Source organism: Ovis canadensis, chromosome 2, assembly GCF_042477335.2.
Source record: "Ovis canadensis isolate MfBH-ARS-UI-01 breed Bighorn chromosome 2, ARS-UI_OviCan_v2, whole genome shotgun sequence".
Taxonomy (NCBI): domain Eukaryota; kingdom Metazoa; phylum Chordata; class Mammalia; order Artiodactyla; family Bovidae; genus Ovis; species Ovis canadensis.
In genome coordinates, this window is record NC_091246.1 from 219,973,628 (window position 1) to 219,987,241 (window position 13,614).

Below are 13,614 nucleotides of genomic sequence, written 5' to 3' on the forward strand. Positions count from 1 at the left end.
TCATCTCTGTATCCTCCGTATCTGGCTGGTCCAAAAGATTAATGCTTTTGAGTTCTCCTGATGTCAGAAACCGTCTGTGTCCCAGCTCCTACCTCTCTACAGTGCTAGCTGCCACTATGTCCTTCCATGAAATCTATTTTCCAACCAATTCAATCATCTGACTTTCTGTTGGTTCTCTGAACATAATCCGTGTTTCTTCTCCTTGCATCCTTTAATTGTATTTTTTCTTTGTTTGAGTGCCTTCCTGACTTCCCCTCCCCCCAACAGATCACTTCTATCTGATGAAATCTTAACCATCCTTCAATGCCTAAAAAATGCTGCTTCATGAAGACTTCTAACTCTGGCTCCCTGTGAGAGATAATTGTTTTCTTCTCTAAATGTTTGTACATTTCTTGGGATTTTACTTTCATTAAGTGCACAGAACTCAAATTTTTATATTGAATAAATCATTTTATAGTTTATATATTATACAACTCTGTACACTCTTTGAAGGCAAGGCTGTGTTTATTCTTCTCTTTCCCACAACACCTAGAGCAGTCTCACTCATCATAATATTTGACAAATATTTGCTGAAGAACTAAAGAATAAATAAACACAGCCACTGATTTTTTCAGAGGCTTCAGTGATGATGAGAGTTCAGCACTGGTTTTACTGGTGAAGAATGTGAAGTTCAGAGAGGCTGAGAGAGCAACACAAGGACACACAGAATTCACACTGCCAGTGACTGGCCAGTTTGGACTGGTGCTCAGATCAGATATTTGAACTTGATCTAAGTCTCTGCCCACCACACAAAGATACCCCTTTTTTGGACAAGAAAATACACTTATATGTGTTTCTTTTAAGCAAATGCAATCTTGTTTTTGTAATTCTAATTATTGGTTTTAACATTTATTATCTGTGTCACAGCATTTTACTTCATTTTCTTTTCTATAAATTGAGGGTCTAAATTTAATGCTCTCTTAGCTTCATTCTAGCTGTGAAGTTTAAATTGTTTCTGTCACCTCACCCTTTTTCCCCAGCAAAGAAGGTTATTTCTGCAGGTTTCCCCAAGTTTCATGGTGTTCCACCTTCCACTCTGTGTTCTAAATGACACCTGCTTATCAGTAGGTAGTAATGATATGTTTTGCTTTATGTGTGTGTTTTTAAATTTGGGGGCTGTGCCGAGGAGCATGTTAGTTGCTCAGTTGTGTCCCACATGGAGTTCTCCAGGCAAGAACATTGGAGTGGATAGCCATTCATTTCTCCAGGGATCTTCCTCACCCAGGGATCAAACCAGGGCCTTTTGTATTGCAGGCAGATTTTTTACCATCTGGCCACCAGGTAAGCCAAACCAGTCAAACCTAAAGGAAACCAATCCTGGATATTCATTCATTGGAAGGACTGATGCTGAAGCTGAAGCTCCAATACTTGGCCACCTGATGTGAAAAGCTGATCCATTGGAAAAAAATCCTGATGCAGGGAAAAATTGAAGGCAGGAAGAGAAGGGGGCAACAGGGGATCAAGTGGTTGGATGGAATCACCAACTCAATGGACATGAGTTTGAGCAAGCTCCGAGAGATAGTGAAGCATAGGGAAGCCTGGCATGCTGCAGTCCATGGGGTCATAAAGAGTTGGACAAAACTGAGCAACTGAACGACAACAATGGAGCATGCGGAATCTTAGTTCCCCGACTAAGGCATCAAATCCACACCTGAAAAGCAGTCTTAACCACTGAACCACCAGGGTTGTCCGCATAGATGTTAAGGACAAATATAATAGATGGGATTAAAGAACTCATATGTAAATATTAGACTTGATAAAGGTAAAAGTTTAAAGAAGTTTGTTTTCTTTTTAAACAGAAGATCCTTTAAGATATTTAAAAATTCAAATAATTAGGTAAGAGGCTAAGTCCACAGATCTGATACTCAGCCCATAGGTTATATTATGAGAAGCTCCCATATAGTTTTTTTCATTGTAACAAATATGTATAGCAAAACATGATTTAAATCTGAATGCCTCTGAGTTCCATCCCAATAATCAAAACTGAAACTATTTTTCTTTCATTATTAATATTCTAAATATTTTCACTTTGTTTCCCACACACTGCATTACTGTTTCTTCTAATTTATATATTCTATTCCAAGATGCATTCTCACTCCGCTCAATTCCAACCCAAAGTCTAGGGCCAAATCTGGTATTAACCACTGACTTCTGTAATTCCCGCTCCCGTCTTTTTTCTAGCAAATCTTATGTGATAGATTTAAGAAGTGCTCACATTCATTGTTTGATAACGAATGTTTGTTATCCACATAGTCTTCAAAAGAACATGCTTTGCCTTCTTCTAAGGGTGGCATACACTAGAGGGACAATATAACCTGTGTTCCAAAAAGAGTATCTCAGAATCCAATAAGGAAAAGTTACTGGAAGATATGAGCACTATAAAAAGCAAACTGGCCCACTTATTAGTCAAGAGACCAGGTAAGTCCCTTCAAGTTCTCTAGATTTGGCAAAGGGCACACAAATCTCATGCTTTCTAAATTTGTTTCACAAATGTATTACTTTCTCTCAAGACACATTGATTTTCAGTTGATTTGATATCAGGGTCTTTCAATCACATTTAACTTATTGTATTTTTCTGTCATATAGAAGCTTGAGCAAAACAATAGCAGGTGATCATAAGGGAAATTAATCCTCAATGTCATTTTGAAATACACATAGCCTTATAACTCAAAATGCTACCTCATTCATAGTAGCTATTTTGCTATTACATATGCTCCCGGAAGAGCAAATAACAATGGGGATAACTTGACAATTTATTAAGGTAAGTTGATGCCTATGCACACACAGGTAGCTTAGGATTTTATAAATGTACATTCTTTGATAAATATTCTTCACTCTCTTTAAAGAATAATTATATATAAATGTGTGTGCATATACATACCATGTATTATTTATAAGTTTGTGTAAACCCACATACTCATATCATAAACAGAAGAAATAACTGTCTTTCAAACTGTGAAAAGTCGTGTGCCAACCAATGGTGTTCAAATCTTGTTAAGCCCTATAACACAGGTTAACTCATTGTTACGTTCTTACAGTTGTTATATAGTTGCAATACTGCCACTCAATTTTCATTTGTACTAGAAACTGTACCAGAAACTAAAATTTTATGGCCAGGTGACACTGTGCATTAAAGATAATTGAAGCAATCATATATAGTAACTCTTGGAGTTTGGAGGTGACAATGTTGAGGTACAAGAAATTTGGTAAGTCCTATAGAGAACAAATGTACAGACACCAAAGAGAGAAAGGGGAGGTGAGATGAATTGGAAGATGGGGATTAACATATGTACACTACCATGTATAAAACAGATAACTAATGAGAACCAACTGCAAAGCACAGGGAATTCTATTGAGTGTTCTGTGGTGACCTAAATCAGAAGGAAACCCAAAAAAGAGGGCATATATATATATATATATATATATATATATATATGTATACCTGATTCAGTAGTCATGTACTGATTTGAGAGTTGGACCATAAATAAGGCTGGGGGCCAAAGAATTGATGCTTTTGAACTGTGGTGCTGGAGAAGACTCTTTAGAGATCCTTGGACAGCAAGGAGATCAAACCAGTCAACCCTAAAGGAAATCAACCCTGAATATTCAGTGGAGGGACTGATGCTGAAGCTGAAGCTCCAATTATTTGGTTACCTGATGTGAAGAATCAACTCCTTGGAAAAGACCCTGATGCTGTGAAAGACTGAGGGCAAGAGAAGGGAGCAACAGGATGAGATGATTGGATGGCATCACCGACTCAATGGACATGAGTTTTGAGCAAACTCAGGGAGATAGTGAAGGATGGGGAAGCCTGGCAAGCTGCAGTTCATGGGGTCAAGAATGGCCGGGCACAACTTGCTGACTGAACAACAAGCTGATTCATTTTGCTGTACAAGAGGAAGGAACACCACACTGTAAAACAACTATACCCCAATAACTTTTTTTTAAAGAAATTTAGTAAGTCCCCCAGGGTTTATGTAAGACTTCATAGGACCTCACCCCGACAGGTGAGATGCCCTATCCATAGCCCAAGCCTGGTTCCCTGAGGAAACAGCAGACACTTGGGATTCACATTCTCTGAACTTCCCTAGACTTAGAGCCCCTGCAGTCTTTCAGCTTCTCACAATATGATATAACTTATATGAAAAGTAAATGTTGACATGTTGACTTTTGTCAAGCCTCTGCAGGGCTAATTCGCTATTGGGTTTAATTAAGAACACATGGTTAAAAAAACAAAAACATCAAAGTATTATCAGTGCAATCAATTAGCTAGGATTATGCACTTAATGTCTCTGATCCTTCTAACATTTGAGGTATACTTTATATTACATGGGTATCCCTGGTGGCTGCAATGTAGGAGACCCAGGTTGGGCAATTTAGTTTTAATTCTAGTATATTTTCAGTTGGGTCTATCATAAAATATAATACACACACACACATATATTATTTTCTTTTTCTCCTTCTACAAGGAAATCTGTTTCTTCCCTTAAGACTGAAGCAAGTTAGGCAGTGAGAATGATAAAATGGTCCAAATCATTCAAATATCACTTTTAATGAATGTGATGTTTATGTAAACTCAGAAACACAGCTGAAAGGAAACTGAAGGGAGATGTGAGGATCCCAGAGAACACGGTGCTACATCAGCTGACTTTGAGGAGGTTAAGGGCCTTCACTGAGAATAGAGTTCAAACCCAGAAACCTTGGCCTTGGGTTGGCTATGGACTGAACCTTCAGACACAGTTGGAACAGGGAGGTAAGTTAAAAAGTAAAGGACAGAGTCCAAGCTAAGGTTAGAAGACACAAAAGCAGCCATGTGCTGTGTGCATGCTCAGTCCTGTATGACTCTGTGACCCCACAGACTGTAGCCCACCCTCTGTCCATGAGATATTCTTGGCAAGAATACAGGAGTGGGTTACATTTACTACTCCAGGGCATCTTTCCAACCCAGGGATCAAACCGGCTTCTGTGGCTCCTGCATCGGCAGGCAGATTCTTTACTACTGAGCAACCTGGGAATCCACAGAAAATCCAAGGATATCCAGGCTAAGAAGTTTGGATTTTAATCAATAGGAAGTGGGAGCTGTTGGAAGTTTCTCAGCAGAAAGAGGGATATATTTCATTATGAAAAATATGTAAAAAATACATAGGATGAACTAGACAAGAGAAGTTTAGCCACAGGAAGTTGCTACATTTATCCTAGTTTCAGGAACAAGAGTCGAACCTGAACCACAGCAGCAGGAAGTGATACCCATCAGTGAATAAAAGAATAAAGTAATATGATTCAGTGGTCATGATTTCACCCCAGGAGGACTGAAAACTTAATCTGTGCCTCCAAAAAAAACTATAAACTGGAAATTCTAGAGGATTTTGGACTGAGTGAACTTAATTTAAAGTTTTGACTTCAGTTAATAAGTATGTCTCAGAGGAACACCTATGAGATTTTGTTATAAATGAATTATAATTTCATATTGAAAGTGTTAGTCGCTCAGTCATGCCTCAATCTTTGCAACCCCATGAACTGTAGCTCTCCAGGCTCCTCTGTCCATGGAATTCTCCAAGCAAGAGTACTGGAGTGGGTAGCCATTCCCTTTTCCAGGGGATCTTCCTGACCCAAGGATTGAACCTGGGTCTCCTGCATTGCATGCAGATTCTTTACTATCTGAACCACCAGGGAAACCCCAGTTTCATACTGGACACACATAATACCACAAGAATAACACTGAGATGGGACTGGGATAAGTTCTCTGGGCCTCCTTAGATACAAAATGCAAAAACCATACAAAATGATAATCACTGTATCAGTTAAGGATTTTGTGTAGTGGCTAATAACCAAGATTCAACCAAAAGAGAAGTTCATTTTCTCTCACGCAAAAGCAGTCTGGTGCAGGTATTACAGTTTGACAGTATTTCTGGTGTTCAACAACTTCCTTATTTTTCTGCTTCATCTTCCTTGTTGCATGGCTTAAATTTCCATGGGTGTAAAATAATGACTATCATCTGGCCAGCTTATCTACATCCCACCAGAAGGAAAGCATTGTCCTCTTAAATGTTCTCAGAGCCCTTCCCAATGACTTCTACTTAGGATTCATTGGTTGTGACTATCAGCAAGGGAAGGCTAGATAATATAATAAGTCCCCTATATATGAGCAAGTTCCATTCCAAGAGTGGGTTTGTTAAGTACAATTTTTCATAAGTCTAATGAAGTTGGCCTAGGTACCTAACTAACAATACCTATATAGTAATGTAATATAATAGATTTATAATATTTTTTACACAAGGAATACATAAAACAAGCAAACAAAAATAAACATTTTAAATCATATAGTACCTTGAAAAGTATAGTAATACAGTACAACAGCCGGCACACAGGCGCTGGCATCAAGTGAATAGGCAAGAAGAGTTACTTACTAGAGGAGAGAGAGAAGGTGGGAGATGGCAGAAGTGAAGGCTTGCTAGCAACAGGAGATAGAGGGCAAGCTGCAGTTTCACTCCTGCCTGACATTGATGGAACGGACGTTCGCATCTTTATTAAGTTCACAATTTAAAGGTTCATAGGCAATGGCACCCCACTCCAGTACTCTTGCCTGGAAAATCCCATTGATGGAGAAGCCTGGTAGGCTGCAGTCCATGAGGTCGCTGAGAGTCAGACATGACTGAGCAACTTCACTTTCACTTTTCACTGTCATGCATTGGAGAAGGAAATGGCAACCCACTCCAGTGTTCTTGCCTGGAGAATCTCAGGGACGGGGAAGCCTGGTGGGCTGCCGTCTATGGGGTTGCACGGAATCGGACACGACTGAAGTGACTTAGCAGCAACAGCAGTGTAGACTTACTATAATCTCTTTCAGCTGATTACGTTGCCACGATGACTTACACTGGGTTCTGTTAGTAAGGCAGAAGTGGGGGAGACATTGTGTGGGTCACTAGCAGTCACTGCCATAGTCACAGAGACTTCTCCCAGCTCCAGAATTTGGGGATTGTAACTCCACGTAGATAGCTGCTAATTGTTTGCCAGTGTCTTCTTCAAAACATTAGACTTCTTTCTCCTACTGAATCATGGGATATAAGTCTGTTTTACTCTAAATGTTAATCCACAAAAATAGCTTAAAATATTAAAAAAAGAGAGAGAAAGGAAAAAAAACACCTGCACATACCACATTCTACTTCGTAACATGGGAATTTTTTCTTTTCACTTTTAAGCGATCAACTCTGCCCACAGATAAAAGATTGCTGCTTTTCCAAACTGGGCTGGACACTCATCTATTATGATACAATGCAAATGTACTGTGAAGGCTGCCAGGGAATATCCATTATTTGCACACAGCAAATTTGGAACTAACTATAGTTTTTCAGCACCAAAAGCCAAGGTCTCATCTTTGAGTTAAAGTCATCTTTTAGGAACCTCGTGTTCCTGGCAGCCTGTATGTCTCTAAGGCCTCCTGTCATCTGAGGTCACCATTGCCTTTAATATTTAAGTAGAATGCATGACTACCCACTCAGATTCTGTGGGAAACTTGGCCTCCTGCACTGCATATCCCCACCTATAGAGACTGTTAGAACGCTTATCATCTCCTGGTCACCTCTTGATCTGATTTTTGCTTTCACTGAATTACCAATGTTCTGTTTCCTGTACTTCTGTGTCCCCATCACCTTCCTTTGCAGCTTCACCCCAAGTGGACACTGCCTGTATTTGTTAAATCCCACGAAGTACTATTCACAAATTGCTGTTACTGATAACCAAATTTTCCTAATGATTTTCAGTAACAGAGAGAAATTGTAGTGCAGCACAGTACAAATACCAATGTTTCTCAACATTGTGCTAAAAATTCATCTGATTTGCCCTGGGCAGAGAGAGATTTCTTTCTGACTCTGTCAACCTTTCTTCTTTGCTCAGTGCCCACATCTCTTAGGCTGTCTATTTTATTTTTATTTTTGGCCATGCAACACAGCATATGGGATCTTAGTTCCCCAACCAGGAACTGAACCCACCCCCCCTGCAGTGGAAGCACTAGAGTCTTGACCACTGGACCATCACCAGGGAGTCCTCTCTTTTGCTCTCTAGACCTTTCATTCATTTCCCCTTTTCCTCAGCCTCCCTATTCTCTCTACTCTTTTATGCAAAGGAATTTATGTTTCATTCCCTGCCTTCTTAAAAAAAAGAAAAAACCCACTAGCTCTATGTATATTTGCAGATTGAAAACTGTTAAGATGCTCTGGTAACTACAAGACCATTTTTAATATGGGAAAAGAGCAGAGATTTTGAAATTATCAGTTTATGTTTCTTTTGGATAACCACACTAAATTAGAAACTGATACAGCACAGCCTAGGACAAACTCAGCTCTGAGAATTAGACCAATAACAAAAAATCATTGTAAAAGATTTACAACACACACATTCATCACTCAAAAACCATCATTGTGAATCTAACTCACAATGCAAAGCACTATCTCACCACACCCTCTATTTTCATTCTCTCCAAATCTACTATTATACCCCAGAGATGTACTTGGGTCTTGCACAATTTAAACTTCAAAATCTCTCTCAGAAGCCCCATTGCTGGTGAACTTCCTGTCACTTTCTTTCTTCCAGCTTCTTCACTTCTGCCCCTCTAACTATTCTTCCAATTGGGCATCACAAGCCCAAAGAAACTGGACAGAAACAAGTGAAAGAAGTTAATAATGACACCCTCCCCTGAATCAGGTAGCTACTGACTAGAAATATCTCAGTATAACCCTGATGTGCCCAGAGCCATCTAAGAAAGTGACTGATCCTTAGCAGGAAAGCCAAGAATGAACAGAAACCCACTGGTAAAGGAGAAATGACAGAGGACCATCCAAGAAGTACTCCTGGCCAGCAGTTAGATCAGGGAAAACCCATGAGACATATTAGATCCAGCTCTAGTCCAACGTTAAACCATGCAAAGTCCTTTGTCCCCCTCAAGGGTAACAAGACAGTTTTGAACTATTGTTCAGTTCTTGATTGTTGGCTTTGGTAATCACAAAATCAAATATGCAAACAAATCTAAGAGGAGGTTGGGAAGAAATGTCCCCATTGCCCACTAATTGGCAAAGATTCACATTTTAAAACAATAGATTCGACATATCCCACATTCTAAAGAGAGCAGTCAGCAGCGAGCTGTCATGTAACAGTCATCATCTATGAAGCTGTTGTGAGAAAGAGCAGGATCACTCATACTAAAATCAAGCACTGCCCCGTCTTCTCTTACCCCATCCATAATACACAAGAGGGTATGAAGACAGCAACTGAAGAGAGAGGTCTGGATAGAAGTTACTGTTGTTTATGGTTCGGTCACCAGGTCATGTCTGCCTCTTTTGTGACCCCATAGACTGCCCTCCAGGCTCCTCTGTCCCTGGGATTTCCCATGCAAGGATACTGGAGTGGGCTGCCATTTCCTTCTCCAGGGGATCTTCCCAACCCAGGGATCAAACCTGTGTCTCCAGCATTAGCAGGCAGATAGTTACTGGCCTAGTACAAGATGCAGTGATTGTGGTAAAAGGCCCGGTGAGAGCCTCCAGGGAGGTTCCAACAGAATAGTTTTTAGAATTTGGGGGAGAGGCCTCTAAGAATGGGAGAATATGAGAATGCATCTTTTGCTTCATCTAAATGTTTACTGGAGGCCTTCCTGGGCCTGCCTTCAAAGGGGATTGTAAAGAAGCCATTCTTGGAAGAGCAGGTCTGATTTCCAAATCCGTGAAGAGCACATTTTCATAGATAATGGAGCTTCCACTTCTAAAATGTGCAAGCTTGGCACAGTAACCAAGAGAAGAGCAACTAGTTTTGTGACATAGGTTGCCTATGAAAATAACCTGGTAATTCTGAACCATGTTCTATTTTTCTGCAACTCTCAAGGGAAAGCAGTTCCAATGATTTCACTTCAATTAAAGGAGCCGAGAGAATTGGATCCAGTAGACCAAGCAACACTACGTCTACATTTTCAAATGCTTTTTTCCCCCCTAGATTTTTAAAATATTCTCCATCTTTCTTCTTTATCTTTCATCCTGTCTTTGGTATGGTTGCTTAATGGTGCTAGCACTCATGTTCGGGTTGTCTGCTAGGTAATCCAGGATGACCTCCTTCAGTATTTTGCATCCTTAGATCACAGTTGCAAGACTGGCCCCCACAGGTGTCCGCTGGTATCCAACTCCACCTTGGCCTAGACCATCACCATCTCTTAGCTGGAGTTCTTCAGCAGTCTCCAAAGAAGTCTTCCTGCTTCTACTCTGGCTCTTTCCCCTCCATCTCGTCTTCATGTTGCAACAGAGGCAACTTTCTCAGAACACAAAATGGATCTTGGCCTTGCTTTGGGCATAGAAAGCAAAATTTATTTGGGCGTAGAAATCCAAACTTCTCATATTGCCTTGCAGCAGTCAGCATGCTCTGACATATATGTTTCTCTCTGACCTCACCTGCTTGGCCAAATGGTGACCTTTGGCCATTTGACCTGACACAAGTGAAGTGCCACTTGCGTCACTCTCCCCTCCAGGTTCTGCGTTCTAGACACCACTGTCTTCTAGGACTTGCTGTCACAAGTGAAACTCTTTTCTACCTCAGAGCCTTTATTCAGGCTGTTTCTTCCATTCCTGTCTCTGTCTTTCTGCATAACTGACTCCTTTTTGGGAAAGTCTTAGCTTAGGGTCTTCTTCCCAGATCATCCACTCTAAAGTAAGCTCCTCCTGTTATCCTCCACCGTAAAATCATGGAGTTAGTGGAGAGAGGATTGTTCGTATTATTTATTTATTTGGGGCTGTGCTTTGCCTTCATTGCAGGGCAAAGGCTTTCTCCAGTTGCAGCGTGCAGGGGCTTCTCTAGTTGTGGAGCACGGGTTCTAGAGCCTGCAGGCTTATAAATTGTGAATGGACTGGTTGCCATGCAGCACATGGGATCCAAGTTCCTTGATCAGGGATCAAGCCCAGGTCCCTTGCATTGGAAGGCAGATTCTTAACCACTGGACCACCAGGGAAGTTCCAGGATGTTCATATTATTGATCATAACTTTAAAATACATTTTAGAACATATACATTTATTTGCTTATCTTTTATTTCTCATTCCTAATGGATTATAAATGAAATAGAAGATTTTTGAACATTTGAAAGTATAGGAAAGAGAGACAGATGATGGATTGGCTAACTGATGGAGAAAGTTCTCTGGGTAATAGATGAGAACACCAGAAGAGTTCGTCAACATGAGTACAGGATAAGCACAAAAGAAAAACAAACTTTAGATGTAAATACGCTTTTTCAGTGAGGGTGTTCGGGGAAGAGAAATGAATAGTACGAAGGATTCCCTGCTGATAACTTCAGTCTCTTCAGTGAAGGAGGAAATAAGAGTGAGCATCAAAAACAGCAAAGCACTGGGCTTCAGAGAGGTGAAAAAGACCCAAAATAGCTACTGAAGTAAATAGGAAAGAAAGCTGATTAGGGACATTCCAAATGGATTTGTAGTGCCAACAAATTAAGTCTTCATTTAGTTATCCACTCAGTGAGTATACACTGAGTTCCAGTTCAGAACCAGGCACTATACTTGTTTCTAGCATCACAAAGACAAATAGGCATCACCTTGTGAAAAATCCCCTGAATTTGAATCAGAGGTAATTTGTGTAGCCTCCAAAAGATCCAGTGAAAGTGAAAGTCGCTCAGTCATGTTTGATTCTTTGCGATCCCATGGGCTATACAGTCCATGGAATGGGCCAAAATACTGGAGTAGGTAGCCTTCGTCTTCTTCAGGGGATCTTCCCAACACAGGGATTGAACCCAGGTCTCCCACATTGCAGGCAGATACTTTACCAGCCAACCCACCAGGGAAGCCCCTCCAAAAGATCCAAGCACCCAGCTACCTCACTTGGTTCCCTTTGGCTCTGGTTAGAAATGAAGCACTTGTCACTGACTTGCCCCAGTTCAAGGTAGGCTCTTGTATTTCATGAATGTCCTTATTGTATGAATTTGCAAATCCTTCAATACAGGGGCTTGTGATGTTTGAGGATTTTGCAAAATATCCCCTTAACAGACCTACCTCTCGCATCATTTCCATGAGACACAGGGCCTTTTTGTTTCATCCAAGGAAGAGGAACAACTTAGGTTATCCCATAGCTTTCTAAGATAGATATCTAAACTAAATTATAATAGCAATATTCAATTCATTAAAGTAAAACAATTATGTATATTATACTTTAACATAATTTTTAAAACATAGATAACACTGATTCTAATCTTTCTATAATCTGGCCATCACTTTACCTTTTGACGTATGGATGTGAGAGTTGGACTATAAAGAAAGCTGAGCACCAAAGAATTGATGCTTTTGAACTGTGGTGTTAGAGAAGACTCTTGAGAGTCCCTTGGACTGCAAGGAGATCCAACCAGTCAATTCTAAAGGAAATCAGTACTGAATATTCATTGGAAGGACTGATACTGAAGCTGAAACTCCAATACTTTGGCCACCTGATGCAAAGAACTGACTCACTGGAAAAGACCCTGTTGCAGGAAGGATTGAAGGCAGGAGGAGAAGGGGATGACAGAGGATGGGATGGTTGAATGGCATCACCAACTCGATGGACGTGAGTTTGAGAAAGCTCCGGGAGTTGGTGATGGAGAGGGAAGCCTAGCGTGCTGCAGTCCATGGGGTTGCAAATATTTGGACATGACTGAGAAACTAAACCGAACTAAACTTACCTTTTCAACCAACCTTAGCTTTGTTGCAGTTCAGCTTAACTTCTCCTAGATGCTTGAACAAGCCAAGCCATTCTATTGTTTTTAATTAATTTTTTAATTGGAGGAAAACTTCTTTATAAATGTTGTGTTGGTTTCTTCTATACAACAATGCTAATTAGCCATAATTATACATATATCACCTCCCTCTTGAGCCTCCATCCTCTCCCCCCATCTCACCCTTTTAGGTCATCAGAGAGTGGCAGGCTAGGCTCCCTTTGTTGTATAGCAAGTTCTTACCAGCTATCTATTTTACACATGATAGTGTATATATGTCGATGCTACTTTTACCATTTGTCCCATTCTCTTTTCCTGTGTCCACAAGTGTTCTCTTTATCTGCCTCAATTCTTTCCCTGCAAATAGTTTCATCAATACCATTTTTCTAGATTCCATAGGCTAAAGCTAAGCTAAGTCACTTCAGTCGTGTCCGACTCTGTGCGACCCCATAGATGGCAACCCACCAGGCTCCCCCATCCTTGGGATTCTCCAGGCAAAAACACGAGAGTGGGTTGCCATTTCCCTGTCCAATGCATGAAAGTGAAAAGTGAAAATGAAGTCGCTCAGTCATGTCTGACCCTCAGTGACCCCATGGACTGCAGCCCACCAGGCTCCTCCATCCATGGGATTTTCCAAGCAAGAGTACTGGCGTGGGGTGCCATTGCCTTCTCCCTAGATTCCATACATATGTGTTAATATATGATATCTGTGTGTTTTTCTCTGACTTACTTCACTCTGTATAACAGGCTCTAGGTTCATCCACCTCACTAGAATTGACTCAAATTCATTCTTTTCTATGACTTAGGAATATCCCATATATAGGTACCACATCTTTATCCACTCATCTGCTGA